This window comes from Rhinopithecus roxellana, chromosome 19 (assembly GCF_007565055.1).
Source record: "Rhinopithecus roxellana isolate Shanxi Qingling chromosome 19, ASM756505v1, whole genome shotgun sequence".
Taxonomy (NCBI): domain Eukaryota; kingdom Metazoa; phylum Chordata; class Mammalia; order Primates; family Cercopithecidae; genus Rhinopithecus; species Rhinopithecus roxellana.
In genome coordinates, this window is record NC_044567.1 from 39667601 (window position 1) to 39678384 (window position 10784).

Below are 10784 nucleotides of genomic sequence, written 5' to 3' on the forward strand. Positions count from 1 at the left end.
GCCGAGGCCTCACCCAGGGCCGGCTGGGCATAAAGGAGCCCCCATCACAGTCCTGCTGTCCAGCACCCCATCTGTCCAGGCTGCACTGGGCGTTGCCACCCTCCTCACCCTGCCTGGCTGGTCCAGTCCCAGCCCCATCCCAGCCCCACTCCAGCCCCAAGCCCTCCTGAGCCGACAGCGCCACGTGGCTGCCACCCAGAGGTCACTCAGGGAGTGACAGGCCGCTGGCCAGCTGGGTGGACCACCCGCTCCACTGCCTCTGCGGGCTTCTCACTCACCTGTTCACACGCTTATTCATTTGCTCAATGATTCGTTCATCTATCCTTCACAAGGTTGGGTCCTTGGCAGGCTTGGCACAGAGGAAGAACAGGCCTCGTGGCTGCAGGGACACAGCCAGAGAAGACACACCCAGCCCTGCTCCCCTCTGGCTTCCTAGTGGGGACACAACCTATGGCTGTAGTTCTTTTGTTTTTTTTTGTTTTTTTGAGACGGAGTCTTGCTCTGTCACCCAGGCTGGAGTGCACTGGCATGATCTTGGCTCACTGCAACCTCCACCTCCCAGGTGCAAGCGATTCTTGTGCCTCCCGAGTAGCTGAGGTTACAGGCTTGCACCATCACGGCCAGCTAGTGTTTTGTATTTTTGGTAGAGATGGGGTTTCATCATGTTGGCCAGGCTGGTTTCGAACTCCTGAGCTCAAGTGATCGATCTGCCCGCCTCGGCCTCCCAAAGTGCTGGGATTACAGGCCTGGGCCAGTGCGCCCGGCTTAGATGCCTGAAGTTTGTAAAAACAGATGTCACAGAGAGGGGAGGTCAATGGAGGAAGCAAACTGCCCCTGGATGTGTGGGGGGCCAGGGCAGACAGGAGTGGTCATGAGGGACAGGAGAAGGGAAGAGCGTCGCACCCTGAGCAAGGCAAGGGCCGACCGGCGGGGGCGGGGTGGAGATGCACAGAGCGACTTCACATCCACTTCGCAGGTGGAGGGCTGGGGGCTGGGTAGAAGGTACAGCCTGCATCTTCGGAGACCTCCTGGGCTGCAAGGAGGAGGGGCAACAGGTGAGGATGTGGGCGTGGCCCGGGCAACAGGTGAGGGTGTGGTATGGCCTGAGTGGCAGGAGAGGTAGCCCTGGCCTGGGTGGCAGATGACAGGTGCGGCATGGCCTGGGAGAAGGGTGATGGGGCAAGGCGCTCTGCACCTCTCTTTCCTGGGTGCACCCGTGCCCTAGCCTTCCCCTGCCCCCTGACCCCGCCCCAGGGTTCCCAGGAGTCTCTGGAACTCACGCAGGAGACTCAGGACTCTGGGTGTTCCAGGCAGGCTCCCATCCTCTGAAGGCTTCCCAGGGGAGGGGCAACTGGTGTTACCGGAGGGAAGGGCTCCACTGTGACTTGTTCAGGTTCTTGTGCGCTGAACAAAGACCTGAACAGGCACAAAGAAAGTAACAAAAGAATGAAGCAACAAAAGGCAAAGAAAACAACCACAAAACGCAGCAACGAAGCCGCAGAGTCACTGAAGACAACAAAGTGCAATTCACAGCGAGGCAGCGGGCGGAGCAGGCGGCTCCAGAGTCTCTACGGCAGCGCTCCCCAGGGTTTTAGGAAGCCGGGAGAATTTGGTAACACCCCAGGTGCCCTTTAGAGGCCTCCAATTGGTGACTCCTTATGAAGGATTGGCTCACAGCCAATCAGAGGCTGAAGTGGAAACTGTCTTGTTATCACAGGAGTGAGGCTCAGTCTTACCCAGAACCGGCTGCCCCTGCTGTTCTCTTGCTCAGGTCTCAACCCTGAGTCACCCCAATTATTACCTCCTCTCCTGCTTCACTGCGAGAGAACAAATCAGCCAATGCTTCAAACTGCGTCTCACCTGCAGAGGGCTCCCCGAGGCGCTCATCCTTCCTGGCAGCCCTGCCCTCTTGTCCTGCCTGGCCCCGATCGCGCCCCAGTGCACCCCTGAACCCCCATGTTCTCCTTTGTCTCCTGGGTCTGGGCGCATGGGGAGCGCCCGGGCAGCCGGCAGGTTGGGGGGAGGGCGCGATTCTGCGTCAGGCCCCGCAGATTCTCCTCTGCCCCAGCGGGTGCACATTTGGGCACCAAGACCCTACTTCCGCGGGGTGTGGATCCCGGGGAGGGCACGTGTCTCTCTAGGCCTCAAATCCAGGCCAGGAGCAAGGGGTGGCTGGGCTGGGAGGGGGGAGCACCGACCGGGGCACCAGCAGACAGTGGGCGTCCCCAACTGTCACCCCTCCCTCCATTGCCTACTTGGTTGACTGGGTTTTTTTTTTTTTTTTTTTTTTTTTTTTTGTGAGACGAAGTCTCACTGTGTCGCCCAGGATGGAGTGCAGTGGCGCGATCTCGGCTCACTGCAACCTCCTGTTCCCAGGTTCAAGCAATTCTCCTGCCTCAGCCTCCCCAGTAGCCAGGATTAAAGGTGCCCACCACCACGCCCGGCTAATTTTTGTATTTTAGTAGAGACGGGGTTACACCATGTTGGCCAGGCTGGTCTCCAACTCCTGACCTCAGATGATCTGCCCGCCTCCGCCTCCCAAAGTGCTGGGATTACAGGCGTGAGCCACCGCGCCCAGCCCCTGGGTGTTTTTTTTTAACAGCTTTACTGAGACATAATTCAAATGCCACACAATTCAGAATGCGTCCAGCTCAGCCAGTTTCTGTGTCTTCTGCCACAGGCGGTTTTAGATCATTTCCTCATCTCAGAAAGAGCCCTCCACCCTCTTCCCACATCCCTCCCTCCCCAGCCCTAAGACCTGCTGATGTGCTTCTGTCTCCGTGAACTTGCTCAGGATGCCCCTGTGAGTGCTGCCACACACCATCTGTCCTTCCGTGCCTGCTTATTTCACACAGCACAGTGCCCAAGGTCCGTCGGTGCCGCCGCGTGGATCAGAACTGCATTCTAAGGCCAACGAGTCCACTGCATGGGCGCAGGACACCCTGTGTGGCCATACTCTGTTGACGGACACAGCTGTTTCCGCCTCTCTGTGATTGTGGATGTGCCGGTATGCACAGGCGCACACGTTTTATGTAGACTTTTTTTTTTTTTTTTGAGACAGAGTCTCACTCTGTCACCCAAGCTGGAGCACAGTGGCATGATCTTGGCTCACTGCCACCTCTGCTTCAATGGGCACAAATGATTCTCCAATCTCAGCCTCCAGAATAGCTGGGACCACAGGCACAAGACAACACCCAGCTAATTTTTTTTTTTTTTTTTTTTTTTTTTTTTTTTTTTTTTTTGAGACGGAGTCTCGCTCTGTCGCCCAGGCTGGAGTGCAGTGGCCGGATCTCAGCTCACTGCAAGCTCCGCCTCCCGGGTTTACGCCATTCTCCTGCCTCAGCCTCCCAAGTAGCTGGGACTACAGGCACCCGCCAACTCGCCCGGCTAGTTTTTTGTATTTTTTAGTAGAGACGGGGTTTCGCCGTGTTAGCCAGGATGGTCTCGATCTCCTGACCTCGCGATCCACCCGTCTCGGCCTCCCAAAGTGCTGGGATTACAGGCTTGAGCCACCGCGCCCGGCCTTTTTTTTTTTTTTTTTTATTGAGACAAAGTTTCGTCTTGTCACCCAGGCTAGAGTGCGATGGCGAGATCTCGGCTCACTGCAACCTCCGCTCCCAGGTTCAAGCGCTTCTGCTGCCTCAGCCTCTCAAGTAGCTGGGATTACAGGTGTTAGTTGCCACGCCCAGCTAATTTTTGTATTTTTAGTAGAGACGGGGTTTCACCATGTTCGTCAGGCTCGTCTCAAACTACTGACCTCAGGTGATCCGCCCGCCTCGGCCTCCCAAAATGCTGGGATTACAAGCATGAGCCTCCACACCTGGCAATTTTTGTATTTTTTAAAGAGACAGGGTCTCCCTGTGTTGCCCAGGCTGATCTTTAACTCCTGAGCTCAAAGTGATCCATCTGTCTCAGGCTCCCAAAGTGCTGGGCTTACAGGTGTGAGCCAATGCGCCTAGCTGGACGTCTTCATTTCTTTTGGGTACTCACCTGGGAGTGGCATTCCCAGGTTGCATGGCCACTCTACGTTTAATTGTTTGAAGAACCACCAGCTGGGACGTCTCCTTTATGCCCAAACCTGACCCACTGCTGCCCTGTCAAGGCCCCTCCCAGCTCCTCACTGCATGACCTGGCTCTGCCAAGGACTTAGACATTGCCCCGGCCGATACCCCCCACCATGGCTTCCATTGTGTATATTTGTTTATAGAGTTTTGTGCCATGCATATTTTTAAAAATATTATATAATCGGCCAGGCGCGGTGGCTCAAGCCTGTAATCCCAGCACTTTGGGAGGCCGAGACGGGCGGATCACGAGGTCAGGAGATCGAGACCATCCTGGCTAATACGGTGAAACCCTATCTCTACTTAAAAATACAAAAAACTAGCCGGGCGACGAGGCGGGCGCCTGTAGTCCCAGCTACTCGGGAGGCTGAGGCAGGAGAATGGCGTAAACCCAGGAGGCGGAGCTTGCAGTGAGCCGAGATCCGGCCACTGCACTCCAGCCTGGGTGGCAGAGCAAGACTCCGTCTCAAAAAAAAAAAAAAAAAAAAATTATATAATCAAATGTGTATCTTTTCTGTAATTCATGGGTTTGTAATTTTGCTATATCTTGTTAAGGAAATGTTCTTCATCAGATCAAGGAATTGTTCATCTACTCCTAGGTTGCAAAGCGATTTTTTTTTTTTTTTTTTTTTTTTGAGACGGAGTCTCGCTCTGTCACCCAGGCTGGAGTGCAGTGGCCGGATCTCAGCTCACTGTAAGCTCCGCCTCCCGGGTTTACGCCATTCTCCTGCCTCAGCCTCCCAAGTAGCTGGGACTACAAGCGCCCGCCACCTCGCCCGGCTAGTTTTTTGTATTTTTTTAGTGGAGACGGGGGGGTTTCACCGTGTTAGCCAGGATGGTCTCGATCTCCTGACCTCGTGATCCGCCCGTCTCGGCCTCCCAAAGTGCTGGGATTACAGGCTTGAGCCACCGCGCCCAGCCGCGAAGCGATTTTTAAAAATTGCAAATGAGGCTGGGCACGGTGGCTCACTCCTGTAACCCCAGCACTTTGGGAGGCCGAGGTGGGTGGATCACGAGGTCAGGAGTTCGAGACCAGCCTGGCCAACATGGTGAATCCCCGTCTCTATTAAAAATACAAAAATTGGCCGGGCACGGTGGCTCAAGCCTGTAATCCCAGCACTTTGGGAGGCCGAGACGGGCGGATCACGAGGTCAGGAGATCGAAACCATCCTGGCTAACACGATGAAACCCCGTCTCTACTAAAAACTACAAAAAACTAGCCGGGCGAGGTGGCGGCGCCTGTAGTCCCAGCTACTCGGGAGGCTGAGGCAGGAGAATGGCGTGAACCCGGGAGGCGGAGCTTGCAGTGAGCTGAGATCCGGCCACAGCACTCCAGCTTGGGTGACAGAGCGAGACTCCGCCTCAAAAAAAAAAAAAAAAACAAAAATTAGCCGGGTGTGGTGGCAGGCCACCTGTAATTCCAGCTATTCAGGAGGCTGAGGCAGGAGAATCACTTGAACTCAGGAGGTGGAGGTTGAGGTGAGCTGAGATCATGCCATCGCATTCCAGCCCCGGCGACGTAGCGAGACTCTGTCCCAAAAAATATAAATAAATTTAAAATTTTTTTAAATTAAAAAAATGGGCCGGGCGCGGTGGCTCAAGCCTGTAATCCCAGCACTTTGGGAGGCCGAGATGGGCGGATCACGAGGTCAGGAGATCAAGACCATCCTGGCTAACATGGTGAAACCCCGTCTCTACTAAAAACTACAAAAAACTAGCCGGGTGAGGTGGCGGGTGCCTGTAGTCCCAGCTACTCGGAGGCTGAGGCAGGAGAATGGCGTGAACCCGGGAGGCTGAGCCTGCAGTGAGTCGAGATAGCGCCACTGCACTCCAGCTTGGGCGACAGAGTGAGACTGTCTCAAAAAACAAACAAACAAACAAACAAAAACAGCTAGAGCTGATGTTGGGGGTGTGTGGGTGAATTTTGGTAACTTATATTTTGGATATGAGTGAAGACCTCCCAAGTGAGAACAGAGACGATTTACTCAGTGCTTGCCACGGGGAGAGCCAGCCATCGTCACTTACACTGGCAGAGGCCCACAGGTAGACAGCAGAGGGAGGGAGGCACTTAACAGTGGGCAGGAGGGAAGGCTGCTGTGAGGACTGTGGCATCAGCTTACTGCCAGTGGTGACAGCGACAGGAGGCAGCCAAATGCCTAGGCAGATGGGAGTTCCCTGGTGAGACCCACCGCCAAGACAAAAAACAGCCTAAAGACTGAAAGACCAGACTGCTGTTCCCGATGAAACCCAAGACCCAGAGTGAGAACCTCTGGTGCTGTTGGCTTTATCTAGGCTTTCTGCATCTACAGTCAGGAAACAGATGTGTCTTTTAATTTTCATTTTGGAGTTGAGATCATGCTAGCCTTCTGTAAAAATTTCAAGACATGGATTTTTCTGTTCCATGAATGGTAAAAATTCACTGGTAAAACCAGCGAGAGCTGGCCAGGCGTGGCCAGCTCTTGATTCTTTCTAAATTCCTTTTTTTTTCTTTTTCTTCTTTTCTTTTCTTTTTTTTTTTTTTTTTGAGACAGAGTCTCTCTCTGTTGCCCAGGCTGAAGTGCAGTGGCATGATCTTGGCTCACTGCAACCTCCGCCTCCTGGGTTCAAGCAATTCTCCTGCCTCAGCCTACTGAGTGGCTGGGATTATAGGCACGTGCCACTAGGCACAGCTAATTTTTGTATTTTTAGTAGAAACAGAGTTTCACCCTGTTGGTCAGGCTGGTCTTGAACTCCTGACCTTGTGATCCGCCTGCCTCAGCCTCCCAAAGTGCTGGGATTACAGGTGTGAGCCACCGCAACCGGCCTAACTAAATAATGAAATAGTGCCTTTCTTTTTTTTTTTTTTCTTTTTTTTTGAGACAGAGTCTCGCTCTGTTGCCCAGGCTGGAGTGCAGTGGTGCAATCTCAGCTCACTGCAAGCTCCACCTCCCGGGTTCACGCCATTCTCCCATCTCAGCCTCCTGAGTAGCTGGGACTACAGGTGCCTGCCACCACGCTCGGCTAATTTTGCTTTTGTATTTTTAGGAGAGACGGGGTTTCACCGTGTTAGTCACCGTGTTAGCCACCGTGTTAGTGAATCAGATGGTCTCAATCTCCTGACCTCGTGATCCACCCGCCTCAGCCTCCCACAGTGCTGGGATTACAGGCGTGAGCCACCATCCCTGGCCAATAGTGCCTATCAACCAATTGAATGTTGCCTTTTCCAACACTACCTACAGCCTGTGCCTCCCCATTCTGAGCCCATAAAAGCCCCAGACTCAGTCACATTAGGGGGACTTTCCTGCCCTTGGGTAGGGGGACCACCCCCTGTCCCCTCTCTGCGGAAAGCTGTTGCATCACTCTGTGAAACTCCCCGCCTTGCTCACTCCTGATTGTCAGCACATCCTCTTTCTTCTCCAGCACAAGACAAGAATTCAGTAACTGGTGTGGAAGTCAGACTTGGCTGGGGCAGGCTGAGTGGGTGGCCTGTCTCCTGCAGCAGGTAGGGTGGCCGAGCTAGGCATGGGCAGGGCATCACCAGCAGGAGATCCCCAGCTTGCAAAGTTACCGAGAAGAAAATCCCGTGTCAGTGGCCCCAAGTGATTGGGAGGGGTTGCATATTTGGGTAGGGGTTGTATATTTGGGTACGGGTATATATTTGGGTAGACGGTGCATATTTGGGTAGAGGGTGCATATTTGGGCAGGGGGGTGCATATTTGGGTAGGGGGTGCATATTTGGGTAGGGGTGCATACTTGGGTAGGGGTGCATACTTGGGTAGGGGTGAACCCTTGGGTAGGGGTGCATATTTGGGTAGGGGTGCATATTTGGGTAGGGGCTGTATATTTGGGTAGGGGGGATATATTTGGGTATGGGTGTGTATTTGGGTAGAGGTACATATTTGGGTAGAGGTGCATATTTGGGTAGGGGTTGCATATTGGGTAGGGGTTGCATATTTGGGTGGGGTTGCATATTTGGGTAAGGAGTGCATACTTGGGTACGGGTGCATATTTGGGTACGGGGTGTATACTTGGGTAGGGGTGCATATTTGGGTAGGGGTGCATATTTGGGTAGGGGTTGCATATTTGGGTAGGGTGTATATTTGGGTAGGGGTGTATATTTGGGTAGGGTGCATATTTGGGTAGGGGTTGCATATTTGGGTAGGGTGTATATTTGGGTAGGGGTGTATATTTGGGTAGGGTGCTAATTTGGGTAGGGTGCATATTTGGGTAGGGGTGCATATTTGGGTAGGGGTTGCATATTTGGGTAGGGTGTATATTTGGGTAGGGGCGTATATTTGGGTAGGGTGCTAATTTGGGTAGGGTGCATATTTGGGTAGGGGTGCATATTTGGGTAGGGGTTGCATATTTGGGTAGGGTGTATATTTGGGTAGGGGTGTATATTTGGGTAGGGTGCATATTTGGGTAGGGGTGCATATTTGGGTAGGGTGTATATTTGGGTAGGGGTTGTATATTTGGGTAGGGGTGCATATTTGGGTAGGGGTTGCATATTTGGGTAGGGTGTATATTGGGGTAGGGGTGTATATTTGGGTAGGGTGCTAATTTGGGTAGGGTGCATATTTGGGTAGGGGTGCATATTTGGGTAGGGTGCATATTTGGGTAGGGGTGCTTATTTGGGTAGGGTGTATATTTGGGTAGGGTGCATATTTGGGTACGGTGCATATTTGGGTAGGGTGCATATTTGGGTAGGGTGTATATTTGGGTAGGGGTTGTATATTTGGGTAGAGGTGCATATTTGGGTCAGGGTGCATATTTGGGTCAGGGTTGTATATTTGGGTAAGGGATGTATATTTGGGTAGGGGCATATATTTGGGCAGGGGCGTATATTTGGGCAGGGGGTGCATATTTGGGTACGGTGCATATTTGGGTAGGGTGCATATTTGGGTAGGGGTGCATATTTGGGTAGGGGTGCATATTTGGGTAGGGGGTGTATAGTTGGGTAGGGGTTGCATATTTGGGTAGGGGTTGCATTTTTGGGTAGGGTGTATATTTGAGTAGGGGTGTATATTTGGGTAGGGGTGTATATTTGGGTAGGGATGCATATTTGGTTAGGGGTGTATATTTGGGTAGGGTGTATATTTGGGTAGGGGTGCGTATTTGGTTAGGGGTGCATATTTGGGTACGGGTGCATATTTGGGTAGGGGTGTGTATATTCGGGTAGGGTGTATATTTGGGTAGGGTGTATATTTGGGTAGGGGTGCATATTTGGGTAGGTGTGTATATTTGGTTAGGGGTGTATATTTGGGTACGGGTGCATATTTGGCTTTCTCTGGTGGCTCTTGTGAAAGGAATATAAATCTTGGGACCCCACAGTCACTGAGTCAAGGGAAGTCAAGCTGGGAAACCCACCTCCCATTTTATTCCTAAATCAGACAGTTACAAAGATTAAAAAGCTACCTAATCCCACACACCTTGCCCACAGGAAACTCCTTGTGGACAGAGGACAGACAGAACTCAGTGACCACTCTACTCACCTGAGACAAATGCGTATGTGATTGCCTCATCTGCCTCGTCTGCCTCCTCTGTCCTACTGTTCCACTGAGCCAGACTAAGGCACATGAGAGCATCTGTCTACTCCCCTCTCACCTATAAACAGTGTATTCAGTGAAGGACTCATCAGAGACTCAAAAGAATGCAATCATTTGTCTCCACCTACCTGTGACCTGGAAGCCTCCTCCTCTGCTTCAAGTCACCCTTTCTGGATCAAACCAATGTGCATCTTACGTATAATGACTGATGTCTCATGTCTCCCTAAAATGTATAAAACCAGTCAGGCGTGGTGGCTCACTGTAATCCCAGCACTTTGGGAGGCCGAGGTGGGTGGATCATCTGAGGTCAGGAGTTTGAGATCAGCCTGAACGACATGGCGAAACCCCACCTCTACTAAAAATACAAAAATTAGCCAGGCCTGGTACCTGTAATCCCAGCTACTTGGGAGACTGAGGCAGAAGAATCGCTTGAACCCAGGAGGAGGTTGCAGTGAGCCGAGATTACACCATCGCATTCCAGCGGGCAACAGAGGGAGACTCCATCTCAAAAAAAAAAAAGTATAAAACCAAGCTGTTGGCCAGGTGCGGTGGCTCACGCCTGTAATCCCAGCACTTTGGGAAGCTGAGGTGGGTGGATCACGACGTCAGGAGATTGAGACCATCCTGGCCAATATGGTGAAACCCTGTCTCTACTAAAAATACAAAAAATTAGCCAGGCATGGTGGTGGATGCCTGTAATCCCAGCTACTCAGGAGGCTGAAGCAGGAGAATCACTTGAACCTGGGAGGCAGAGGTTGCAGTGAGCCAAGATCGCACCACTGCACTCCAGCCTGGGTGAGAGAGCGAGACTCCATCTCAAAAACAAACAAACAAACAAAAAAACCAAGCTATGCCCTAACCACCTTGGGCACATGTCACCAGGGCCTTCTGAGGCTGTCACAGGTGCGTCCCCAACCTTGGCAAAATCAACTTTCTAAATTGATTGAGATCTGTCTCAGATACTTTTGAGTTCTGACCTGTCTCAGGTACTTTTGGAAGCAGGGAGAGAAAGTGGGGAAGCTGGCAGTTATTGGCTGAGCCCTGCTGGATCCGGGCTCTTGCTGAAGAGGTTGAGGGTCAGAGTTCTGTGGTTATACATACCCATTGTCTGGTAATGTGTTCAGTCTCTCAATATTTTTCTAGAGCACTATCCATTTCATCTTACCATTCTAATTTATTGGCATAAAGTTGTCTGTGG

General features: G+C 52.2%; 1 long non-coding RNA gene across 1 annotated transcript; it reads right to left on the reverse strand.

Moving 5' to 3' along the window:
* Window positions 1-703: 703 nt before the first annotated feature.
* Window positions 704-2983, reverse strand: LOC115894910. The gene is made up of 3 exons (XR_004055150.1): window positions 2759-2983; window positions 1281-1416; window positions 704-1033 (listed from the first exon to the last, which is right to left on the reverse strand). It is a non-coding gene; the product is annotated as an uncharacterized LOC115894910 (long non-coding RNA).
* Between the last annotated feature and the right edge of the window lie 7801 nt (window positions 2984-10784).